Source organism: Pseudorca crassidens, chromosome 8, assembly GCF_039906515.1.
Source record: "Pseudorca crassidens isolate mPseCra1 chromosome 8, mPseCra1.hap1, whole genome shotgun sequence".
NCBI classification, from domain to species: Eukaryota; Metazoa; Chordata; class Mammalia; order Artiodactyla; family Delphinidae; genus Pseudorca; species Pseudorca crassidens.
This window is the reverse complement of record NC_090303.1, coordinates 20,551,656-20,578,621: the sequence shown is the minus strand read 5'-3', so window position 1 is coordinate 20,578,621 and position 26,966 is coordinate 20,551,656. Positions and strand designations below refer to the sequence as shown.

Below are 26,966 nucleotides of genomic sequence, written 5' to 3'. Positions count from 1 at the left end.
CACCTCCGCGGAGGCGGGGGGACTCGGGGCGCTCGAGCCGGGGAGGGACGGGAGTGGGAGGGACTGGGAGGCCGTGCGCTCCGCTGGGGGCCGAGCAACTTGAATCCGCTCTGGCGGGAGCCCTTGGAGGCCGGAATCCCCGGGGTTCCCCAGCCTCGACACCAGCGCCTCGTCCCGGGGCTTTCGAGAACCTCCAAAGTGTGGGGCACGCCGCCCAGAGGGACGCGGTGGAGGCAGGGCGGTTGCTGGGCCGAGTCCCCTACGAACTAGAGATGGGGAGAAGAAGCGGGGGCTCAGGGCGCGAGCTGAGGGACTAAACGGGAGCTGGCAGCGAGGCGAAAAGCGGATTTGGAGTGATTGTAGTGCAGGGAGGGTCAGCCTGCTCTGTGGCTCTCTGGGACGGTTTCAGTCACCGCTTCTTGAGGGTGGTTGAGAGCTGGAGTGAAGTTGCTTGTCCCGGGAAGTTATAAAATTTTTATCGTCCATCTGGAGGTGAAGAAATTCGAATTCCGTTTTGGGTTTTACCCTTTTAAGAAAAAATGTAGCTAAGAATGTTCCTTCGCAATTCCCCAATGTCACGTCTTCAGTTTGCTTCCTTGTCAGAGCAAAGGTCCTTCCATTTCATCTTTAAACAGAGAAATCTTGAGGGAATCAAGATTTCTCAAGATCTCAGGTTTGGGGAAGTGGCTTTAGGAAGATGGGCAGAGAGGAAAGCTTGTTTCATTGGTGTTTCTGATCACTCTTTGCCTGTGGATGATAGATGGTTGCTAGCTGGAGAATATGAGAGTACTTTTTCTGAGCATCAAAGTTACTTTTAACCCAGAAAGGATGGGGGTGCATTTCCTGGTGGCTTTGGAGAATCCTGAAACAAAACTGACTCCTTTCCCTACCTCCCGTGATCCCGATTCCCTTTCTGCTAGTCACCTTGGGTGCCCTGCCTTCTAAAGGCAGACTCCATCCTCCAACACTTGACACCCTCCTGTTTTTGTTTTGATTTTATGGATGGTCTGGTTGTGAAGGGATATAGGATGTCTCAGGCAGCCACATTCTCATGTGTATTTTGTTTTATTTTGTAGTTCTCTTTCTTAAAGGTGTTACCTTCAAGATTTTGTAGTTTTTCCTATGCTTGGGAAGGTTTTCTGGGGAGTAGGGCTTTGATCCCTGAGTTTACCAGAATGTTGCAGGACGATTAAGTCCTGAAGGGGGCCGGACAAGAGCATTAAGTTCATGATCTTATACTGCTAGTTTACTGTAGGAGAAGCTTGTGGGAGAATGAACTTGTTTGGAAGTATTTGCTTTGTATTAAGTATGCCTCAGCTGGTTTTGATTTGCCATATACCGTGAACATGTGCACACGAGAGGCAAGAAATGTACACCAGTAGAGAACACACCCCCCAGAAAATATACCATTATTCTTCTGAAATATGAGTTTTCTGCTTTTCCTTCTGTCCTTCCACCCCCAGCTTCTTGAAGCACCCTCCCCCATTTTTATATATAATGTTGTCTTTTATGGCCATTTCAAGAGCAGACTAACTTTGAGATTTGGAATAAATTCATATATTATTGTTGTTCTTGGCACTTAGATCTGGTTTGACTTTGAAGATAGCAGGACGTTGAGGATGCAGATGCTTTAGAAAAAAAGAATTGACCCTGCACAGCTAATTTTAATTTTTCTAAGTTAAATGACCTATTTAGACTGGTGATTCAAATTAGATTCTTTTTCAAAGGCCTGAAAGTAATTTGCAGGTGATTTCTCATCATGTTATAAGATATTTTATTTTTGTGAGATTTTGTGCTCTAAACCAAAGTTGTTGTTGTTTTAAAAAGGAAAGAAAACTATCTTTGGTAAAAAATTACCATTTTGAAGTTAATACAAACTGCAACTATTACAATGTTTTTTTCTTTCCTCTTCCTGGAATAGAGCACACAAAAATCATTTATTCTGCAGTAGTGAAATATGATGTCATGTTTTCATAAATTTGACATCAGTATACTGTCCTGTTTCCCATATACCAATGTAAAATGTAATGATAGCCTTTGTACTGATGAAGATATAAGGACATTTACTTCATTTTCGGAGAAGTCCAGATGCCTAAGTCTCTGGCGTACTTTAAAAATCTTTATTTTCAATTTATTTGGTATTTTATTTCTAGGTAAACCACAGAAGGACATAATCTTATTTATTACTGAAGTATATTAATTAAAAAAGAATTGATTATGAATCAAAGTCAATTATATTAAGAGTTAAAGTCAGTTTTATTCACAGATGTTTTTAAAGGATGGGATAAAGAAGGTATATCTGAAGAAAGTCTTGTTTAACGTGCTTTTAAGGTGTTTAAAGTCTCATGACACTAACAGTAAATTTAACATAATGTATTGTAAGTTACTGTCAAAGTTTAGTTTCTAACCTTTAGGCTATTTCTTTTTAATGTTAAGAAGGCTTCTCATAATTTAAGTGTACCTAGGCCTCTCAAGTGTAATTTTCTAACTATTAAGATGAGACTTAATGTGCCGTTTGCTTGAGACTGTTTAACCTTCATTAGAAGTCAAATGATTAAGTTGTGTATTTAGTTATCTAAGCATTTTACTAAACCTCGTATATCAGAGCCAGGTGGAATATCCCATATGAAATGATACACTAAGATGATGAAGCAGGAGACTTTCTTGTGGCAATACAACATCAAGAATTATTCTTTTTATGATTCTGAACAATGAACTAGAAAAAGTACTTTATTTATTGGACCTGAAAATGATGTTGCTTTCTACCTAGATGTGCAAAGCACACATAATTAATGGTGCTATTATGAACACCTGCCCTCTCCGCGCTCTCCCCTCTGAATCATTAACCTCAGTGGAGTGAAACTACAGAATCAGGAGCTAATATGTCACACTTCTTCCAGATGTAATCCTATACTTAGGGACTATGCCAAACATAAAGACTGAAGACAGAAAAATAATGTATAAAATAAATAATAACAATTAGAGATGCAAAATTTCCCCAATTCACAGAGAGACAACTTCTTGAGAAGAGAGATGTTTCTTCTTTCTGTATGATTTCTCTACTAATAAGAAAGAGGTAGATCTGTACTTGTCAAGCAGGGCAATAAAGTACAGATTTTTTTTTTTTTTTAAATCAGGATGGCAAGGGGCTTTTGTCTTTCTGGGAGCTTGACTCTCTGCTTTCATGTATTTGTTTTCAAATCAGTATTTCAGTCTGTTTCCAAGTCTAGTAATAGCCAAGATTCATAAATGTGGGGTTTTGTTTGTTTTACTATCAACCATGTCTTAAAATTTTTTTCAGAGACGCAAGTTTTACCCATTATAGGCCAATGAAATCTTTTATTTTTTTAATAAGCTAACACATTAAGGCAGAATTTAAGGGTTTTAGACATCCACCACAGACTTTTTGGTGGAAAACTGCAGATGAGGAGGTACTTGGTTTCATCTGTGAATAAGGGGCACCGGATCCAGTTAGATTTCCATATTTGGTAGGGATAAGATAGGAGGAGGGGGTTGCATTCACCAGATCCCTATCCCTGGTCATTCTGAGTGTACCAACAGGAAGGGCCACCAAGATGGCGAGGCTCTGTGGCAAGGGTTAAGGGCTGAATTGCTTAGTTACCTTCCCCAGCCTCCCAGCCTTAGTTTTCCCCAGCTCTTTTTAATCAGCTTGTTTTCTTAAATTTTATACCTTTGTCATTTAGTTGAGATGAGAGTCACCTGAGGTAATTACTGCATTTCTTAGCCTGCAGGAAGAGCCTTGGCAATGTTGTACCATTCTCTCAGGGCACCTTGCTCTTTTCTTATATATCTTATCAGCATTTGAGATTACAAATGTGTTTGTTTGTTTATTTGTTTAATGTCTGTCTTTTCCAGTATACTGAAAGTTCTTTAAATCCATGTCTGTTTTTCATATAGCATAGAGGTCAAGATCATGGACACTGGAGTAAAAAGATGTGGGTTTGAACCCTGGCTCTGCTACTCATTGACTGTATGACCTAGGGAATTAATTTCTCTGTACTTCAGTTGCTCATCTGCAGAGTGAGCATATAATTGTACCTACCTCAGGAGATTGGTGCAAGGATTAAATAAGCCAAGGTATACAGGAGAACAGTGTCTGGCACAGAGTAGGCAAGCAGTATAGTTGTGTTAGGTAGGGTTACTGTTCTTATGTTATTATTACTACTGTATCTTGGCACACAGTAGTACGTATATGTCTGGCACATAATAGGTGTTCATTTTTATTGAGTTAATGAATAAAAAAATGATTAATGGCATGAAGAATGAAAAGAGAAGGAAGTGATTTAAAATGTCCCACATGCCATGTTGAGAAGTGAATACCATATACTTTGAAAGCCATGATGCTCATCTTTCTCATTGGTTTGTGGCATCAGCAGTAATTGCACTTAAGGAATTCTTCCAAAATTCTTTGATGGCAGTGGTTGTGACTTGACAGCCTAATTTATGATGAGCTTATTCCCAAATGGAGGGTTTTTCTGATGCATAGGTAATGATCTTTATTACAATGCTAGGATATAATTAATTATATCTTAGGATTCAGCAAAATTTCCCTTACCTTTTAGTTTCTCATGGAAAAAAAAATCATGTTATTCAAAATGGAGGTTTTATGTAAGGATCAAAAGGTCAGGCCTTTCTTTCATAATAGAGGGGACTCCTGTTCCAGGTTGGGTTTCCTTGCACGCCTATAGGAGCAATCTGGACAGGAGAAGAGGATATGTCTTCCAGGTTTTCCTTTCTTCTTTCTGGGCGTCAGAGCAGATGTGCTCTTCTTGGACATGCAGGCTGGCTCAGATGGGTGGCCCAGCATGTGCAGAGCTCTGATGGGGAACTCTGAAAAGAGGACAAGGTCTGGATTTACTCAAGTTCAGGACCATCATCACCAGTTCTTTATCTGGGTGGTGCTGAGCATGTGAGAAAGTGAGGTCTTGCCTCTAGGAGCTGCTAATCCATCCTAAGTTCAGAGTTATGGAATGGCCCTGAAGAGGGTTTTTTCCTCTGCCAGTGCATTTCAAATACTCCCCCAGATTGCAGAGAAGAATGTGTACTCCCAGGGAAGGCAGTTTTCATTTTCTTACAACACATTTCACTTATAAGAATTTTCGATTTACCAAGCCAAACTTACAAGAAAATGATTTGAAATGAGAATTTAGAAACTGTTTTTTTTTTTTTTTTTTTGCTTTTATGTAGTATGACAAGGACTATGACAATGAAGAGATGTTGGAAAACATATTAATGTGAATATCAAATGATTTTTATAACAGTGAGATTTTAAGTGAACATTTGTGAAAAATAACAGACCCCGTATAGCCCATAGGTATATTATTAGGTGGTTTATTTTCTTGGTGTGAGGCTTCACATTTAACGGCTTTTTTCCATTGTAAAAATGTTAAAAAGGCGCTTATATGCATTTATAGATAATATATATATACACATACATACATAACCAGAATATGGTATCAGGTGCTTAACATGAAAATGATTATTTAGTGATTGGTGCTTCTGTTTGGTGTGATGATATCATGCAGTAAAGAGAATCCAGGTGGCCAGGCCAGTATGTTACATTTTATGTACATACCTTAGAAATCTTAAAAGTGAGTAAAATTTTATATGAAAAATACCCAAAAAATAAAAAACCCCAAACCCAGCAGAGCATACAGCTGTTGTTGCTGCATGTGGCTCAATGCCCTTCTGCATGTGGTGTGAGGAGATAAACTATGGGAGAGGAGTAGAGAGAACTTCAGATCGCACTGGCATGAAGCAAAGAACACTCCAGGAGAATTCTAATTTGGGGGCTTCATAGCATGATAACTGGGAGAGTTTTAAAGTGCAATTTCCATAATATATTTGAACTTTGGGGGTCAGCACCAACTTTAATTAATGTGATTTTTCCTTATAATGAGTCAAGTGGAGTTTTTATTTGATATGAGGAAAGACCAAGGTGCTGACCTTTATTCTTAATAATAACAAGAAGATATTAATAATGACAGAAAGCTAAGAGGCTAAGAGGCTGGTTCACATAGCAAATAGTAGGTAAGTTATTTGATGATTTAAACATAAAGCTGTTATGAAAAGTCATTAGGGCCTTTTGAGGAAGGAAAGAAACAACACCCTCCTCCCCCAGCATCCTAAATGTTTACATAACTAATATCATGCAGCTCTCAAATTATAATTACGATTCTGTGACGCCTGTACTGCACAAGGTCACAGCGCCATCCATAGTTAAATTGTCCTAACTGCAATCTTGAGCACATTTCTCATTGCTTCTGCTAGAATAAAACAGAAGAATGAGTAGCTTGCAAGAGGAAGATAAATAATTTTTTGATCAATATAGACATGAACCATATCTAATTACTATTGAGCAGGGTGAAAAAAGAAAGCAAACTTTTTTGAAATGGAGTTGCTGGCATGGAATTGCCAGAATGGGTCTCTCGTGCCTGGATTCTGATATCATTCCTAATGAAACCAGGTCTGCAGTAGTGTAGGGACTGTCTGTGTGTCCTTAATAGGAGAAAAGATCCTAAATGATAGGCTGTGTGAAGTTAGTCTAATTGCATGAAATTTTGAGATTATGACTTATCAATGAAAGGGCTAGTGGAAGAGTAGTGAAAGGTAGCGAAATGAATAATAAATAGTTGTAGATCAGAAAAGAGGCCTTAGCTCAAAGGCAGACATGCAGAACTTAACTAATCAGAAAAGTTTCACACTAGAAAATGATGGCAAACAGGAGCTTGAAGGGAACTCAACTTTGGCTTTAGTACAGAATGCATCATAGGCCCGTTTACTTAAGTGTCTGGAAACTCCTGCGGTGGGGTGCTTTGTATGGCCTTTTTTTGGTTTCAATGAAGATCAAGAGTGAGGTTGTAAAAATCAGAGTGGGAAATGTGTATCATCATTGACAGGAGGCTCAGTATTTGAAACACAGGCAAATAGATCCAGATGTGAAGAATGACAGGGACATAGAAGAGTGACAGCAAAAATAAATGAAGTATGAATAGAGAAGACATGAAGAAATTCAAGGTTGAAAAGCCTGTGAAATTTGATAACATCAAAAGCCCGTTGAATTTGATATCATCAATGGCTTAAAAATGTATTGACACAGGATAAGCAGAGAGCTGGAATATGCATTACAGTGCAAAGCTGTGTGCAAATCCCAATTGTCAAGAAAGAAAAATTATGGATCCACCCCCCTGTAGGAAGTTGCAGTAGATTCTAAAATCAAGCTATACAAAGAGAGAGATGATAGAGGTTCTTGTATGGCAGATGCAAACATAGAGGATTAAATAAGTCAACCTAAGAAAGAAAAGGTCATTGTAAAATTTGATAAATAGCATTCCTCCAGTTTCTCTTTGAAATTCCAGTTCCAGATTGTGAAGCTAAATTGATTTCTATAATGCCTTTACAGTGAGCATTTAGGGTAAATATATTTGCAGAGCATTTTAAGAACATGTATAGTTATAAGCTAGATTAATTGAATTTATCTAAATTTCAGATGATTAATAACCAGCAATATTGTGGTCTGTGTAATGCTACATATTATTTAACTGAATGTCCATGTTTTAACCAGTTGACTGGACAAGATGTAGTACTGACTAGTTGGCATTTTTAAAAAACCTTCATAGAGAAAGAATTGCTGTACTGTAGCATTTTACAAACCATGGTTGGTGACCCTTTGATAGGTCATGATATCAGTTTAGTAGATAATGATCAGCGTTAAAGCTTGGATTAAAAAAGAATACAAAATGTGAATGCAATGCAGATAATAAGGGTTTTGTGAAAACTTTATTTCCTAAAATATTTACATATGTGTATGTGGATTAGATTGCAATGTATTGCTTACTATGGGCTGTATTCAAAATGAGTGAAAGATACTATTCCAGAGAAAAGATGATGTAGTATGAATTTAGAAAAATAATTACCTCTTGTTTGGAAAACTGTGAAAGTTTGCACCAATTCATAGGTAATTTTGCATTAAAGGGTAGATTAGGTTTTTACCTATACTTAATCTAAACAATTTGAGACATTTTTCTTATCTCACTTCCATTAATGACTTAATGCTAATGTACCCCAATTAAATTGTGGGTTGAATGAAAATAAGAATTATTTTTTCTAGATGTGATTTGATTGACCATTTATGTGAAAAAAAATGACATGGTCATAAAGCAACAATCTGTCTAAGCAAACATTTAAATAAGTATGATTAACCCAGTGCCAAGTGAATATAGACTCACAGGCTTTTAGAAGTTGGAGGGATATTAAAAATTATTTAGCAGTCTCCTCGTTTCCTCGATAAAGAAATAATAATGGTAAATACTATTAAGCAACTACCATTTGCAAAAACCTTAGTATGTTTAGTTTGTATATTTAACCTTCACAACAAACCTACAAGGTTAGAATTATTATATACATTTGCATATGAAGAAGTTGAGGCTTAAAAAATTGTTCAAGGTCACAGAGCCAGTAAATGATTTGAACCAAAATCAGACTCTCCCCGGTCTGACAGAATATTTTGCGTCTGAGGCTGAGAGAAATTGTCTTGCCAAAATTACACCTTGATAGAGTTGAAACTAACACATCTGATTCCCAGTGCAGTGCCTTTTCTATCACTTTCTTTCTCCTCCTAACTTAAATGTGCATTTGCAACATTTTGTATCAACATGAAAGGAAGGATCTGGTATTTACAGGGAAGATATCTACATGTTTATCAGGCTTCCCTCTTCAAGCATACTTAGGTGTGATGAGGTACTCCTCGTCCTATCCTTCTCATTTTCATAAGCTAGAGCCTGAGTGGTTCTTTACCCACCTTGTCCCCTTGGTTATATCTCAGATCTCCTTGCTGTTATTCTTAGAGTGTGAATTCCTGTAGGAATGTCCGCATTACTGGCTCTGTGTCATCCATTTCTGCCCTGCGTCAAATGTAGAAACATTCTTAATAGGTTTGCTTATTGATGGCAATGGTGAAGGTGGTGATGGTAGACAGGATCACCAGGTCACAGACACAGTTCCAGAAAGGGTAAAAATAGACTTGGGCAGCTTTTGGAGGCATTAGGGAACTGGGTGTAGATTTACATCGTGACTTGGCTGCTTATTGGCTGAATGATTTTGGCCAAGTCGTCTAACTACTCTTGACTTTCCATTTTCTTGATGTCATTTTTCTAAAGTTAACATAATTGTATTTTGGATACGTAAAAAGAGGCTGTAGGTTATGGACATTAAAAACATATCATCTGCTAACCAAGTGTTGCTGTGCCTTTATCAATAAAGTGAATATTAGGAAAACCGTCAAAGACAGGGTGAAATTAAAGGAGGAAGCAAGTAGGGAACAATTATAGACAGATATCTAGAGTTAGATTTCTCAGTATAATGAGACTTTAAATAAAAACACCGGGACTTCCCTGGTGGTGCACTGTGGTTAAGAATCCGCCTGCCAATGCAGGGGACACGGGTTCGATCCCTGGTCCGGGAAGATCCCACATGCTGTGGAGCAACTAAGCCCGTGTCCCACTACTACTGAGCCTGCACTCTAGAGCCCAAGAGCCACGACTACTGAGCCCACATGCCACAACTACTGAAGCCTGCACGCCTAGAGCCTGTCCTCCGCAACAAGAGAAGCCGCTGCAATGAGAAGCCCACGCACTGCAACGAAGAGTAGCCCCCGCTCGCCACGACTAGAGAAAGCCAGCATGCAACAACGAAGGTCCAACACAGCCCAAAATAAATGAATTAAAAATAAATAAATAAAAACACCTATGTTCTTAGGATTATTGAATTAATGCATGTAAAACACTTAAAACTGGACCTGGCACACAATAAGCACTCAATAAACGTTAGCTATGATTGGCATTGTTGTTGTTATTACTACTACTAAAGAGAGCAGGGCTGGAGAAGTGGTTAGTATTCAGAAAATTTAGTAGACAGAACAATTGGACTCACAATACACAACTTAAAGAAGGATAATTTCATTTCACAACCTGTATATGCCAGACCTACCTCATTCTGAGGATCAAGAAAGATAATGGCTGTGAAAGCCTTTTAGAAACTGCAGTGTTATATAAATGCTATTGTGATTCTTAGAATAAATTTTGTACAGTTACTAAGAAAACACCATATTCAGTTAAGAGTTTAATTTTGTGTTGACAGGGTCTAGCTCTTCCATTTTATTTGTCTACAGCAGTGACTCAAAAGTAACAAGAATATATTTTGGAGATAATGTTGAAATATTTAATAAGTTCAACTGAACTAACCTGAAAAAAGAAGCCATGTTTTAAAGGCAATGTGGACAAGACAATCTTCTGATTGTGTCAAGACCTAAGCACTTAGGCATTCTTGTTAAGTTCCCCCCCACTGACAGAGAAATATCAGGTATTACCCTCTTCACAAAAGAAAAATTGAATATTCTCTATCTCTAATAACACCATGTAACAGGAACAAATCAGAAGAAGCATTTTATTCTGTGTTATTTTACAGGTAACTGTAATATATTGAAAATTAGGTTTCTCAATATGTGAATCTGTGAATCTTTTTCCTCCTAAAGAAAATAGTGATTTAAGATTCTCAGATTTATACTCAAATGAAGATTGTGTTGCTCTGTTTTTCATTAGCATGTTAATTCCTTGTATTTCTTTAGCTTTTCTAAAGAAGGCTTTAAAAAAGCTCAACATTGTTTCTTATTAATAGTCTCCTTTCAGAGTCATGTACCAAAATGTTCATTGCAGCTCTATTTACAATAGCCAGGAGATGGAGACAACCTAAGTGTCCATCATTGGATGAATGGATAAAGAAGATGCGGCACACGTATACAATGGAATATTACTCAGCCATTAGAAGAAGCGAAATTGAGCTATTTGTAATGAGGTGGATGGACCTAGAGTCTGTCATACAGAGTGAAGTAAGTCAGAAAGAGAAAGACAAATACCGTATGCTAACACATATTTATGGAATTTAATTAAAAAAAACTCATGAAGAACCTAGGAATAAAGACACAGACCTACTAGAGAATGGACTTGAGGATATGGGGAGGGGGAAGGGTAAGCTGAGACAAAGTGAGAGAGTGGCATGGACATATATACACTACCAAACATAAAATAGATAGCTAGTGGGAAGCAGCCGCATAGCACAGGGAGATCAGCTCGGTACTTTGTGACCACCTAGAGGGGTGGGAAGGGGAGGATGGGAGGGAAGGAGATGTAAGAGGGAAGAGATATGGGAACATATGTATATGTATAACTGATTCACTTTGTTATAAAGCAGAAACTAACACACCATTGTAAAGCAATTATCCTCCAATAAAGATGTAAAAAAAAAAGTCTCCTTTCAGGTTTAAAGTCATCAGCTTATTGTAAAATGAGAGTATCCATTTGTTATGACTGCATCTATGACTATGACCCAAACTGCTGGATTGAATAATGAACAAATGAACATTCTCTGTTCTACATAGTATCAAGATCCCTTTGGTGGTGAATATCCAGAGCTGAGGTTGACAAGAGAACTTATTAAATAAGCATTCTGGATCAGACCATTTGCTTCTAGAGATGCTGGTGAAGAGATGCTGGTGAGCACTGCTGGGCAGCCTCCCAACTGCATCCTGCAGAGGATGGTGAATAGCTCTGCTCTTGCAGACCTCTCAGTCTGTTGGAAAGGGCTCTCTAGCAAGATGAGCTGGGATGGGGAAATGGGCCAGGATCTGTCCAGCTCTGGTTCAGTTTCCTGAAGACCCCTCCATGCACTGCAAGATGGGCTCTAGAGGGAGCTCCAGCCCTGTCATCTTCTCAGAACTTTCCTTTTTATAGGGTCAGGTCCAGAGTCATTTTCCCCCTGACACTATGTGTAAGATAGCATTTTAGAGCTTGGAGGGCGGAGGATAAAATATGAAGGCTGAAAAAGAATAGGCATTCATCCAAAATGCAAGCAGTAGACGGGAACACTCATTTACCTATGAGGAAAAAGCCAGCTCCTCCTGGACTTTTTTGCAGTCCTTTGCCTTGATATAAATTCTTTGAAATTACTCTCTGTAACTTATCTGACTTGTTAAGAAGCTGTTGTGACTTTCCACTGACCTACTCTTTTTAGAGGACTCATTGGGATGGTCTTTCTCCCCTCTGAACATTTTGGCTCTGGTTTCTCAGCTTGAAGATGGACACTTTGGAATAACTTGGACATCCCCGGAGAATTGGCAGGTCACTGGAGACCTGCTAATAGTAGGTTACTGTAGAATTCAAAAGAAGTTGAGGCATACAGAACTGCAGGATTCTAAATAGCTGTTTGATCTTGGTGGTCATGAACGATGCATTATGGTTGCAGGTTGCGTCTCTGTGTTACTGAACCAAACTTGGGTCCACTCACCCACTCGAAGTAAAGCCAATCTGCTGACACCAGGTTGTGGTGAAGGAAAGTGCAGTGCTAACTGTAGGGCGCCAAGCAAGGAGTTCAGGACAGCTACTGCTCAAAACACCTGAACTCCCTGATGGGTTTCAGTAAAGTATTTTTACAGGCAAGGTGAGGGAGGGGTGTGCATGTGATCAGCTCATGCACAATTCTCTGATTGGCTGATGGTGAGGACAGGGTGGTGTCACAGGTTAACTTTATCAATCCTTAGGCGCCAGTAGGGCTGGGGGCTATGTGCTCATGATCATCAAGTAGTTAATTTCTTCCATTTGGCGGTGGTTTTAGCTCTGTAAAACAACTCAGGAAATGTGCATCAGATATTATCTAGGTACTTCAGAGAGGAGCTACAGCAGAGGATATGGGGGAGGGGTCTGTCCTGGGAGGATTCCATAGGGTTCTGCTTGGTTACATCTGCAGCAGCCTGAGCATGTTTTGAAATTAAAAAAAAAAAAAAATGTAGAATTGGAAATACCATTTCTTGGGAAACTTTAGGGACTTTGCAGAATTTAAAAATAATGTTTACAATAACTTAGAACATGGACCCCAGCCATAAGCAAGTAATGCTTCACATGATCAGAATGAAAAACTGGGCACCTAATTTCGTTACTAGTGCCTACCTACATATTCCAGTCTCCATTTCCTTAAACACAACAGTAACAAAAAAGAGAATGAATGAGTGCCTGCTATATTCACACATACCTTTCTCCACTGGAAGCCACTCAAAGAACACACAAATTCCATTCTTTTCTTTTTTTCTTTAAAAAAAAAATGGAACCTGAACTCAGTCTGGTTTCTATTTTGTCTCTTTGGGAACCAGTACAGAAAGTTCTTTAGAGGAAAACTTTCAAAAAGCACACTTCCCTGCTCAATATCAAGCCTTTTTTTTCCATCTCGTGCTCAGAAAACATTCTTTTTAATCCTCCTCAGAGTTCCCCCTCGTTAGCGCCAACGTTCCACTCTGCCTCCAGTGCCCTCTAAAGTGTCTGTGCCTGAACAGACCAAGCAGAAAATCTGGAACTGTCTGGATATTGTGGTTCAATAGAGCACACTAAGCATTGCTGTGGGGTCTCTTAGAATTTTGGGGCTGAATTTAACGTGCATGGAACAAAGGGGAAGAATTCTGCAATCAATGTGAGTTCATTTGATGAAGGCTGTTCCTTTCCTTTGTGTACTGTTAAAGAATTGATTTTTTTACAAAAGGTTTCTAAAAGACCAACCTAAAGATGCGGGAGGTGGTCCCTTTACACTGAAGTTTTAATTGTGATAGATTTACTCAGGAAATAGAATGTCTCATATATAATTTTTTCTCTCTAAGTCTCACTGGGATGTGAGCAGTTCATTTGGAATTTATTCCCAAATGTGTTAAACTATGACGTAAGTTTAGTGTAGAAATATGACGTATATGAAGGCAAGCATGAACTTGTACAATGGAAGATAAGGTGATTTAAATTTCTATTGTAGTTACAATGTTATTTAGACTAGCCATCATTCTGGATTTGTGTAACATTTGCAGAATGAATCATTGTTTCAGTTCATCTGCAAACATGTTATGAATAATATGTTTTATATTGTGTGTATGTGCCTGTGTGTGTTTGTGTATAGAGTTTAAAAACAATAATGAGCATTTGTGTATCTGCTATCCACTTTCCTGGTTATAACCACCCAGAGGTAGCCACTTCTCTGAGTTTTGTGTTATTACCCTACATTCCTTATAGTTATATCACTAACGTATATATTCCCGAGTAACATGTTGTTTAATTTTTGTCTTTTTCTGTTTTTAAAGGAAATGTTTTTAATATTTCACTATTTACCATGACATATACTGTAGATTTTTTTTGCAAATACTATTTATTAGGTTAAGGAAGTTCTCTTGTATTCCTACATTGATAAGGAGTTTTTAGATTGTGAATATATATTGAAATTTATTGAATGAATTTTCTGTAGCTATTGAGGTAATCAAATGACTTCCAACTAGTATATATTGATGAGATGAATTACAATACTGGATTTTCTGATTTGAAATATTGCATTTTTTAAAACAAAGCCAACTTTCACATACATTGTGAGACTCAGCAGTCTCTAATATTTTATTTATTATTTTAAAAGTATTTTCATGAGTAAGGCTTTTGTTTTTTTGCATTGTCATACTGTCATTATCTAGTTTGGGTATCAGAGTTATGTAAAATTCATAAAAGTATTTGAGAAGTCTCTTTCTTTTCTTTGAAAGAATTTGTGAACCATTGGAATTACCCGTTCCTTGAATGTTTAATAGAATTACCTTGTAAAAGCGTCTGGGCCTGGTGTTTCCTTGAGGAAGATTTTAAACTACTGATTACATTTCTTTAATTGTTATAGAATCATTCAGGTGTTTCATTTCATCTTCAGTCAGTTTTTAAAGATATATTTTTCTAAGAATTTGTCCATTTCATCTACCCTGTCAAATTTACTGGCATAAAGTTGTTCATTCTATACTCTTAAAATCGTTGGAGTTGTTCATTGACATCCTATTTTCTTTAGATAAATTTTGCCAAAAGTTTGTCAGATTTATTAGTCTTTTTATTTATTTATTTTTAATTTTTTAAATTAGTCTTTTTAAAAGAACCAACTTTGTTGTTCTTCTCCATTACATTCCTCTGTTCTATAGCATTGTTTTGTTTTTGGTTTTTTTTGCGATACGCGGGCCTCTCACTGTTGTGGCCTCTCCCGTTGCGGAGCACAGGCTCCGGACGCACAGGCCCAGTGGCCATGGCTCACGGGCCCAGCCGCTCCGCGGCATGTGAGATCTTCCCGGACCGGGGCATGAACCTGTGTCCCCTGCATCAGCAGGCGGACTCTCAACCACTGCGTCACCAGGGAACCCCTATAGCATTAAGTTTTATTTTTTATTTCATTTCTTCTGTTTTCTTTGGGCGTATTCTTTTGTTCTTTTTCTAACTTCTTAGTTGGTTACCGAGCTCATTGATTTTTAGCTGCTACAAACTTACAGAAAAAATGGCTTATCCATAATGAGACTTTTGAAGAGATCGTCTTTAAAAGTTTTTATTAGGAATTGCATGCAACCATCTCAAGTATGACATAAAATGAAAAAATATATACATTCATGAAAGAAAGTTCGAGTTACTTTGAAAATATTTACAAATATTCTAATGGCAGGTTTATACAAATTCACTATATTTAATATTGGATATATATTCAATATATTTAATACTTTATAATTTATTTTTCTTATATAAAGTAAATATAATGAATGTTTTTGCAAAGTTACATATATGCTCCCAAATACTCTCCCATTTATTCTAGCAATTGATATTATAATAATTTCATTTTTGATGTGTATCATAGTATGAAAAACATGAGAAAAAACCCTCACCCACTAAGGGTCAGTTGATGCCACCAAGGTCATTGTTAGCTTTGGTGTTCAGTTTCTTCTCTGAAATTTTTCTTATCTGTATGGATTTCTCTTACTTTACTATTGCTAAGCCATGCACATTAAAAATATTTTTGAAATTTTATCCAGCATTTTTAGGTATTCTATTTGGGATATTTTGTGGGGGTGCGGAGGGACATTTGATCTGCCATGTTGCCCAAAATGTAAATCCTATGGATAATATTTAGTTGACATTGCTTAGTTCTATGACCACGTAGAACTAAACTTCAAAGTTCCCAGTCAGCCAATTTATGCCATTGCTAAAAGGGGTAGATGATTGGAGAAGTGTAGATTGATGCATGCAAACCAGTTTTAATTTCTGAACCCACTGCTCGAGACTCATGAATCTCCTGTGGCAAATTAGCATCATATTTTTCTAAGATGAGCTATATATTAGGAGCAAAGAACTGAAGGTCTCCACTTCCAATGACATATGCATGTAATGTAGATTTCTCTTAGTTTTTTTTTTTGACCCGAATTTTACTTTTTTTATTGGAATTAAAATCTTAAGGTGTGGTATTTTAGTTTCTCTTTGTGTTTTTTTTCTTTTGGTTTGTTTGTTTTTTCTCTTAGTTTTAATATAAAAGTACCAAATTAAATAACAGAAATACTGTGATTGAGTTTTTAGTTTTTCTTTTATTCTTTCATTTATTCATTTATCCTTCCTTATTGTGTGCCTGTTATGTATACTAGAGATGATATGAAGACTAAAATGCTTTCTAATATTAAGGATCTCTTTGTGATTGGTTTTCTTCTCAGGATTGGAAAGAATATTTTATTACTAAGAAGAAAAACATGGAGGCAGCTCTGTCATACTAGATGAGTGCATAAGCTCTGAAACCAGAATACCTGGGTTTGTGTGGTGGCTGCTTCATTTACAAGGTCATTGTATGACCTTGGACAAATTCTTTAGCCTATCTATGCCTCAGTTTCCTCATCTGTAAAATGAGGTTAAAAATAGTACCTTTCTGGGCTTCCCTGGTGGCGCAGTGGTTGAGAGTCCGCCTGCCGATGCAGGGGACACGGGTTCGTGCCCCGGTCCGGGAAGATCCCACATGCCGCAGAGCTGCTGGGCTCGTGAGCCATGGCCTCTGGGCCTGCACGTCCAGAGCCTGTGCTCCGCAACGGGAGAGGCCACAACAATGAGAGGCCCACGTACCACACACACACACAAAAAGTACCTAAGACACTCATAAATGTTAGATATTAGTATCACCATTATGATGGCTGTGTCATCATCATCACTCTAGAAAGGCAGTCCCAGAAGAAACAAAAAGAAGTGTAAAGAGCACAGTAGATTGCTGTTCTATAAAACTCCCACATGACCTCAAAATTTTATTTCTCTTTTAATCTAGAAAAGGAATCTTGTACATTTTGAAGCTGTCAATTCATTGCTACTCCATTTTTTGTTGGGTAAGCTTAGCCCTTTCCATTCTAGGCCTTTGTGAGGATTTTATGACAGTGAGAGGAGAACAAAGAAAGATGTGGAACTTCCCTCAAGTGGATGCCCTTTTAGCCCTCTTTTTGGGTTTGAAGATTGGGATCTGTAGAATGACATCATGAGGGCTCGGACAGGAAGTGTAGCAGTTAGCAATTTATCTCCTTGCGCCCTTCTTACTGGGAGCCTCCCGAGGACAGGGATCATGGCTGTTTTATTCACCACTGCATTTAGTGCCTAGGATGCTTGTTGTTTTAAGTTTGCTTTACCTTCCAGTGCATTAAACGTATGCCACAATACAAAGTTGTATCCTAGGAATTGATCTAAAGACAATTTCACAGCTCTTTTTAGAGAAGGGGTCAACATAGGGATTTCCCCACAGAGTCAGTGCAACTAGAGATCCTACCACTTCTGTATGATTTAAGCTCTCCTTAAGAAAACAGGTCCTATTTTTTTTTCACGTTTCAAAACAATGAACTATGAACCGAACTTGATTATGCTTTACTATCTTGTGTGTAGGAATATGGAATGACACATTCTAAATGGCTCACCTTGACCAGAGAAATTTGGCACTGAACAAATAGATGTTTTATTAAAATCAGATATGTGGGCCCTATGCTTTGTGATTTTTGACCTTTAACACAAAGAATGAAAATGTTACAGAACCAAGTAAACATTAACATATGTGAGTATAAACCTTGTTTTTAAACAGACTGTTTTCCAAAAGAAATTCTTTTAGTTCTCAGCCTTCAAGGTAATGACCATAAAATCTGAGAGTAGAGCAAGATGGGATGATCTAGAAGACAAAGGAGGAAGACAGAAGAGAGCAATACAGTTCAAGGAGCTAGACAGATGGGTCTGTCATGTGACAGAGGCAGGAGTAATCTTCTGTGGTCTCTGCCATCCCTGCTTCAGTTACGGACGTTTATATAATGGTAGCAAGAGGAGAGCTGATCGGGTAAAGTCTAATCAGGGAGCAAAATAATCTTTCTTAATCCTCCTCTGCCCCATCCTCCTGCTCTTCTTTTCAAATTTGGCTTGACATTCAAATTCTCTGGGAAGGAAGAAAAGCATGAGTATATAAAAAAAATAAAACCTGTAGAGGTAGGGAAAGAACATTTTATTTGGAGGCTCACAAAAATACACAATACTGAAAAATTAATTCAAGCCTCCTTCAAAATACAATAACATGTTTGCTGCTTCCTAGGGCAATAATAAAATGGTGTCATAAGCTATCCTTCATAATCCTGTTTTTCTATAAAATAATTTTTTTACCTTTTCATTGTTATGAGTTCTTAGAAGACATCTAAATAAACCCTCAGAAATAAGAAAGATGTGTAGAATCTTGGGTGTAAAGTAGAGATGGGAAACTGGAGAAAATTGTTGGGAAATGAACTGTTCTCAACGATAAACCCCAGACATACAAGGGAGCCCTTTCATGATATTGCTCAGTTACATTGTTCACAAGGATTATTTAAGAAGATGCTCATTGTCTTTGATTTTGAAATGACTTTGTGATGTCTGGCTGCTATGGTAACTGCTCTTTTATTAAAGAGTAACATTTACAGTCAATTAAAATCGTCAACTTGTTGGCATGCGATTCTCGATTTCCCTTACATTTACCCTATTTTCTGACTTATCACATATTTGATATAATCTTACTTTCTGGAAATGCCTAAGTTTCCCTTTGCTTATTTATATGTTAGATTAATATTGCTGTTATGTCTCAATAAGGATTCAGTGTTACTGCAAAGCCAGCTCCTTTTGCCTGCAATAGTACCACTTACTGAGAGCTCACTATGTACCAGGTACTGTTTTAGGGTACTGCATTTTGCCTGATTTAATTCTCACAAAATCCTGTGGGTGCTGCTACTGCTGTCATTGTTATTATTATTACCATTTCACTAATGAGGAAATGGAGGCACAGAGAGATTAATAAATCGTGTCTAGGATTATACAACTAGAACTGTGCTGTCCAATACAGTAACCTCTAGTTACATGCAGCTAGTTAAATTTAAATTAAACTAAATAAAAAATTCAGTTCCTCAGTCACACTAGCCACACTCGAAGTGCTCAGTAGGTCCACGTGGCTTGTGTCTACTCTATTGGACAGTGTAGAACAGAAGATTCCTATCATGGCAGAAAGTTCTGTTGGGCAGTGCTGTCGTGAAGCCAGGCTTGAAGCCAGGTGGTTTGCTTCCAGGGTCCACACTCAGAACTGCACCGAACTATCTTATTTTCCCCCTTCCAGTAACAATCAAGGGACTGGTACCAAGAGTCTATGTGTTGATGTTAACCTAAAGGATAAAGGGAAGACTCATGACTAAAGATGGAATGGGACATTTATTCATTCATTCCACAAATATTTATAGAGCCCCTGAGGAGTGACAGATATTGTTCTAGATGCTGTTGATGGTGCAGCAGTGAACCAGACAGATGGATTCTCTGACCTCACAGAGCTTACATTCTGCTGGGGGCAGACAGACACACACAACTAAATATATAATATATCAAATGCAATAAGTGCTGTGGAGAAAGCAAAGCATGGTAAGAATGATGATGGGGAGTGCTGATGAAAAGTCTTTCTGATGAGACCCTATTTAAGAAGAGACCTAGGAGAAAGAAGACATAGAGAGGTGGGAGAGGAGCAAGCCAGGCAGTGGGAGTAGCAGTGCAAGGGCCCTGAGGCAGAGATCAGTGGGTTCAGTTAACCTGTTCAGTGCCACATAAGATGGCAGGCATCCACAGAAATTCCTTCTCTTCCCTGTTGTCATATCTCATCTCTTCAGCCTTTCTCACCCTTGGTGTGATGTCATCTTTCTTTCCCAGTTTCTGTACATTTTCCTTTGAGCCAGATATTATTGATTTTATAGTTTGCAGACTTTGCAACACAAAGCAAATCTTGACACCCCTCTATGATTAACCTTGTCTCAATGGGATTACAGGATCATATTTGTTGGAAAAGTCTTTTGGCTTTTCTTGGCCCCCTCCCGCCAATAAATATAGACAAGCCTACCAGATCAGAAGTTACTATATGTAAAGCCAGGCTGATAAAATTCTTCTTAGAAGAAAATTAATGGGGGGGGAGGGATAAATTAGGAGTTTGGGATTAACATATATACGCTACTATATATAAAATAGATAATCAACAAGGACCTACTATATAGCACGGGGGACTCTACTTAATATTCTGTAATAACATATGTAAAAAGAATCTGGAAAAGAATAGATATATGTATTTATAACTGAATCACTTTGCTGTACATCTGAAGCTAACACAACATTGTAAATCAACTATACGCCAATATAAAATAAAAATTAAATTAAAAAAAATTAAGATGAAAAGAAACTAAATCATAGTCTAAAATTTTACTCCTGGAATCAACAGACTTATGATTTTAATTGTTAATTGTTAATAGTTTCATCAAACATAGAAAATGAATCCCAAGTCTCTGAGTAAATTTAAATTTTTTAAGACAGCCACCTTGACACCCCCTAAGGATACATTCAGCTTCTCATTTGCCAAGTATTTGGAAAGCTTTAATTCGTAAGGCAGTTCCTAGGATTTCCTGAGCACCCTCCCTTCCTGACTATGGCACTGTTCCTTACATCCTGTAAGTCCAAGTCCATGCTTTCCTTTTCTCTAAGATCTAGTACAACTGGATGACTACTCCCCTTTCTTCTTATTTGTGAGGACAAAGTAAGTTGATGAATTAATATAAAGTATTACTTTTATATTTGTATTCCAAGCAATTTACATGTAAGTTACTTTTACATGTAAAATTCTTTGAATACTACCAAGTACATGCTAATAGCTGTTATCATTATTACCCCTAATAGTCTATTCCCTTTCTCTGCTTTGTTTAAGCAGGTCTTGTCTCTAGCATACTACCCTTTCTTGCTGTAGCCCACCCATGTCTTCCATCCTGCCCCTGTACCCGACAACTCATACACGGAACATGTCTCCTTTGGTGAGCACTGATTCTCCTCCTAATTCTCCTCATCTATCCTGCACGTTTCAGGAGTTCCTATACCCTGAAAACCCTTTTAATATCCTGTACTAGGGCACTGTTGAGATTTCACCTGTTTATAACCTAAAGGGAAGGCCTCAAGGCAGAAGACAATAAGCCTGTTTCTCCAGAGGTGGAGCTTTCTCCAATCTTTACCCTCAGTGTAGGGGGGATCATGTGGGCCCAAAACCAGGACTCCAGCCACAAGTCTGGGTCCAGTGAGTGTGGGCAGGATCCAGGTAGAACCAGCCACATGCTCCTGGCTAATCTTCCAGTAACAGTTGGGGTTCCCAACCCCATTTAAAAACAATCTAAAAAAGCTTGAAAGTTGGCAGCTGAGAGGAGGTGAGTCTCCAACTGCACTGGATAGGCGCCTGATTTCCGTGGGGTGCCTGTGAGGGCTACACAGAAAGGCTGTGTTTCCTCTTCTGTTCTGGATGCCTCACAGAGGCTTGGAAGGGGTTGAAATGTACTGATTTCTGTTTGCAGTGGATTTGTGAGGAAGCACTAAAAGCTCTGAGGAGTTCAGGAGAACAGTTTATATTACATATGTATGTAATATATATATAATTTATATATGGGTATATATGCACATCTATCACACTGTCACACTATGGGCCACTCTGTGAGGAAGGGTAAGATAGATATGCAGCAGGAGACAGTGTTGGAAGAATTCACCTTTTAAAGCTACCTGAGCTTATAGGCAGCGGCACTGAAGAGGGGGTAAATTAGGGTGCGCCGTGCTGCCAGAGATGTTCGATGAGACTAAATGAGGAACATAAAATGTGGGAGGGATCACAGTTTTCTCAGAACTTCTGTCATTGAATCACATTAGTTTTTTTTTTAAACAGCTTTATTGGAGTATAATTGCTTTACAATAGTGTGTTACTTTCTGCTTTATAACAAAGTGAATCAGCTATAGTTCTTTTTATCTATGTTTCCTCAGGCCTTAGTTTGGGTCTGTGTCTCTGATAGATACAGTGATAAATTATTCATTTGTACAGTATATACGCAGAGAGAGAAGATTCTGGATGGAAGAAGTATTGGCAGAGTGAGAGTAATTCCTGTAAGATAAAGGATAATCCTTTCAAACTACCTAAAATCTGAATTATGTCACCTTATTTTCTTCCTCAATGCCTGGTTAGCCTGGAGTTAAGCTGTGAGCATCAGTGCCTAATAGAGCAGGAGCATGTGCTTCAAAGGGTGCACAGAACCTGTATAAACTCCCAGCGATAATCGTTGTTGCCATTTCAGGAGCCCTGGGATATAATGGCGCTGTGTTGGGTGCTTTATATGTGGCACCCTGACTTTTCTTAACAGTCCTTCAAGATAGATTTTGTTATTTGCTGATGATGTCCCTGAAGCTCAGAGAGGTTATGCCCCTCGTCCACAGCCACCGTGGTAAGTGCAAAAGCAAGGCTGGATTCTGTCTCTCTTCTTTGATATATTTTTTCTAGTTACTCCCTTTTTTCCTCATTTCCCCCTCCCATTGCCTTCCTCACCCACTGACAAACCATTGTAAGGAGTCTGAAGTGTATCCTTTCGATTGTATGGATTCTTGTAAAAAAAGACTTCTCTTTTGTGTTCCTCTATTTTTAATTTCAGTAAATGGTATTCTGCTATAGGTTTCTGTCTCTCTTTGTTATCCATGTATCTAGTTAAAACTTTTTGCTGTGCAGCACCAGGTTTTGAAGATCCACCCATTGGCTGTAGGGACTTCTGGTCCATTGTTACCGACACCTGCACAGTACTCCACAGTGGTATCCACCATATTTCATCTGGTGACACCCCGATTGCCTCTAGGCCTCCACCCTGCACTGAGCATCTTGTCCACATCCCTTGATGAACCTGTGTGGAATTGTTTGGGAATTGCAGGACTGTAGGGCACACACATGCTAACTTTGACTGTTTTGGGTCAGTTTGCCATTTGGGCAGGCCACTCCAGTCCACATGTCCACCTGCAGGGCAGGAGTGCTCCTGGACCCTCTCATCTCCACTGGCATCTCCAGTTTTCTCATCTTTTTGTAATTTTCTAATTTTGGTCAGTCTGTATGTGTAATGTCATATCTCCTTGTTTTAATTTACATTTCTCTAGATTTTTAATGGTTTTAAAAAATCATCTCTTTATATGCTTGTTAGCTGAAATTTTTCTGCTGTTAAACTGTGTTCCAGTTCATGGGGTGAAGTTCATGGTCAGAGCTTTGCCCATCTCTCTGTATAAGCATTGTCCATTCAAAATATAATATAAGCCACATATGTAATTTCAGATTTTCTAGTGGCCACATTAAAAAAAGGTAAAAAGAGACAGGTGAAATTAATCTCAATAATGTATCTTATTAACTCAATAGATATGTTTTTGTTTCCATATGTAATTGATAAAACAATTGTTCATGAGATATTTAATATTCTTTTTTCCATAATAAGTCTTCAGAATCCTATCCGTATTTAACAAAGAAAGCACATCTCAGTTCGGATGCTAAATTTTCAGTGACTGAAGTGAAATGCCACTTGTACAAGTAAAGTTTTGTTTAACAGAAAAATACTTTACATTGTTTATAAAATTTTAGATATGTCTGATTATTAGAAAGCCCTTCTTATATTGAGCCACAATCTGCTTCTCTCTAATTTCTACTCATTTGTCCTAATACTGCTTTCCACGACCACACATAAAATGTGTAATCTGTCTTTTTTTTTTTTATTGGAGTTCAGTTGCTTTACACTGCTGTGTCAGTTTCTGCTGTACAGCAAAGTGAATCAGCCATACGTATACATATATCCCCTCTTTTTTGGATTTCCTTCCCATTTAGGTCACCACAGAGCACCGAGTAGAGTTCCCTGTGCTATACAGTAGGTTCTCATTAGTTATCTATTTTATACATAGTACTGTATATATGTCAGTCCCAATCTCCCAATTCATCCCACCCCCTGCCTCCCCCTTGCTATCCATATGTTTGTTCTCTACATCTGTGTCTCTATTTCTGCTTTGCAAATAAGATCATCTATACCATTTTTCTAGATTCCACATATATGTGTTAATATACAGTATTTGCTTTTTTCTTTCTGACTTACTTCACTCTGTATGACAGTCTCTAGGTCCATCCATGTCTCTGCAAATGACCCAGTTTTGTTCCTTTTTATGGCTGAGTAATACTCCATTGTATATATGTACCACGTCTTCTTTATCCATTCATCTGTTGATGGACATTTAGGTTGCTTCCATGTCCTGGCTATTGTAAATAGTGCTTCAGTGAACATTGGGGTGTATGTATCTTTCTGAATTATGGTTTTCTCTGGGTATATGCCCAGTAGTGGGATTGCTGGGTCATATGGTAGTTCTATTTTTAGTTTTTTAAGGAACCTCCATACTGTTCTCCATAGTGGCTGTATCAATATACATTCCCACCAACAGGGCAAGAGGGTTCCCTTTCTCCACATCCTCTCCAGCATTTTGTTTGTAGATTTCTTGACGATGGCCATTCTGACTGGTGTGAGGTGATACCTCATTGTAGTTTTGATTTGCATTTCTCTAATGATTAGTGATGGCGGCACAACATTGTGGATGTACTTCATGCCATTGAACTGTATGCTTTAAAAATGATAAATTTTATGTGATATGTATTTTTACCATTATTAAAAAATAATCAAATGTTATTGTCATTTAACAGTGCTCCGCATAGCCAACTGCAGAGGGCCCAAATTGGAACACACCTGTTATTGTGGGTTGGTTAGGTGTAATTTAAAAGTGCCAATTTGTTGTGTTTACCTTTGTTTAAGCAAGGGATTCAGGTCCTTGACAAGGGGCAGCCTCAGCTCCCTTACACACTTGAGATGGACATTGTTCAAGCCTATTGTTCTGAATCTCCAGCTTATAATGTGAGGGCACAGGCAGGCTTTGCTTAGACAGCTTGAAAGCATATTGAGTAGTAAAGATAATACAGAATTGGGTGGCTTTCACAGAGCCAGTGATGAAGATCTGCAGATACAGGGAGCTTCTGTTTAGAGTGTACCGACTGGGAAGACGGTCATGAATCTCTGGGCTGTCAGAAAACTGAGGTTTAGCTTGGCTGTTGTACTTGGGTTCCTGGGAATATTTTACTGCCATGGCTCTTTTCTTCATAGTAAATGCTTTTCAGGCTCGCTTTTTATTGGGAACTGTGATGTGTGGGTCCTTTCCTCTGTGTATAGCATGAGCTCTCACTTGTTGTACGGTGGATGTCAGCATAATGATCCTTTTGCAGTGGTGACAGTTCAGAGAAATGTTTTTCAAATTTGTTGCTACTGACAGACAGAGATGAATTCCCAGCTAGAGTTATGGATCACCAAGAAAATGGGTTCTGACAGTGCCCTGGGGCCAGGGAGTAAAATGGGCCTTCCCTGGAAGAGGCTGCATGGAGCATATGTTCAGAGATGACGTGCAGAGCCACACAAAGAGGGCCAGCTCGGGATGTCCTTCTGTTCGTGTTCATGCTTCTTCCTTCTCAACTGGAAACAGCACATTGCATGTCTAATGTTCTCAATACAGAGATTTCTCCTTGGAAATATTTTCAGGTTTTTTAGAAGCAACGTTAAGTATTTGAAGTTGTGAAGGAAAAATTTATTTACTGGCATAAGCGGGACTTCAGACAACTCAAAGAATCTTTGGGAGGTCCTATGTTGGGCTACCTTTATGTCATTTTTACAAGTTGAAAATGAAATTTAAAAGTTACTATTAACCATCATATATGCTGATTTCATAATTGCTGATTTCAGCATTTAAAAAACAAATTTTAGACAAAATAAATTTTTTGAGGTGTGAATGTTCCCATCCTTAACGACTCAGTAAACATATAAAAAAGCTAAGTACAATTTGATGTGGTCCTTTCCACAAAACTGAATCAGCAAACTTACACATCTCAGGCCTCCTTCTGTTTATTCAGGTCTCTGAGTGCTGCACGTGGGGACCTAGCAGCAGCTTTATACTTATAGAGGGAGAATTCTGCCCGACTGTATCAACCGTGGCCACCGTTAAGGTCCAGGCTTCAGGCTGGCCTATCTCTAGGGGACACCTATTGAAAGATGATTATTTGAGTGTGATGTAGTATGTTGGATGTCTAAGATGTGCAAGGCACTCTTTACACATGATTTTACTTTTTCTTTTTTTTTAAATATAATACAAATATTTTTTCTGTCCTTTAATTTCCAAAGTGCATTCATTTACATTTGACTGACTGACAGTACATGAATATTCTTTTACAATAGGCCAGGACATCTATGTCAGAACCTTTTTTTTTTTTTTTTAGATTCCACATATATGTGATAGCATATGGTATTTGTTTTTCTCTTTCTGACTTACTTCACTCTGTATGACAGACTCTAGGTCCATCCACCTCACTACAAATAATTCAGTTTCATTTCTTTTTATGGCTGAGTAATATTCCATTGAATATATGTACCACATCTCTTTTATCCATTCATCTATCGATGGACACTTAGGTTGCTTCCATGTATTGTAAATAGTGCTTCAATGAACATTGTGGTACATGATTCTTTGAATTACGGTTTTCTCAGGGTATATGCCCAGTAGTGGGATTGCTGGGTCATATGGTAGTTCTATTTATAGTTTTTTAAGGAAACTCCATACTGTTCCCCATAGTGGCTGTATCAATTTACATTCCCACCAACAGTGCAAGAGGGTTCCCTTTTCTCCACA

At 38.2% G+C, this 26,966-nt stretch overlaps 1 protein-coding gene across 3 annotated transcripts in view; it reads left to right on the top strand.

The window, feature by feature from the left end:
* LHFPL3 (LHFPL tetraspan subfamily member 3) overlaps positions 1-26,966 on the top strand; it is a 528,260-nt gene that overhangs the window by 508 nt on the left and 500,786 nt on the right. The window lies entirely within an intron of this gene.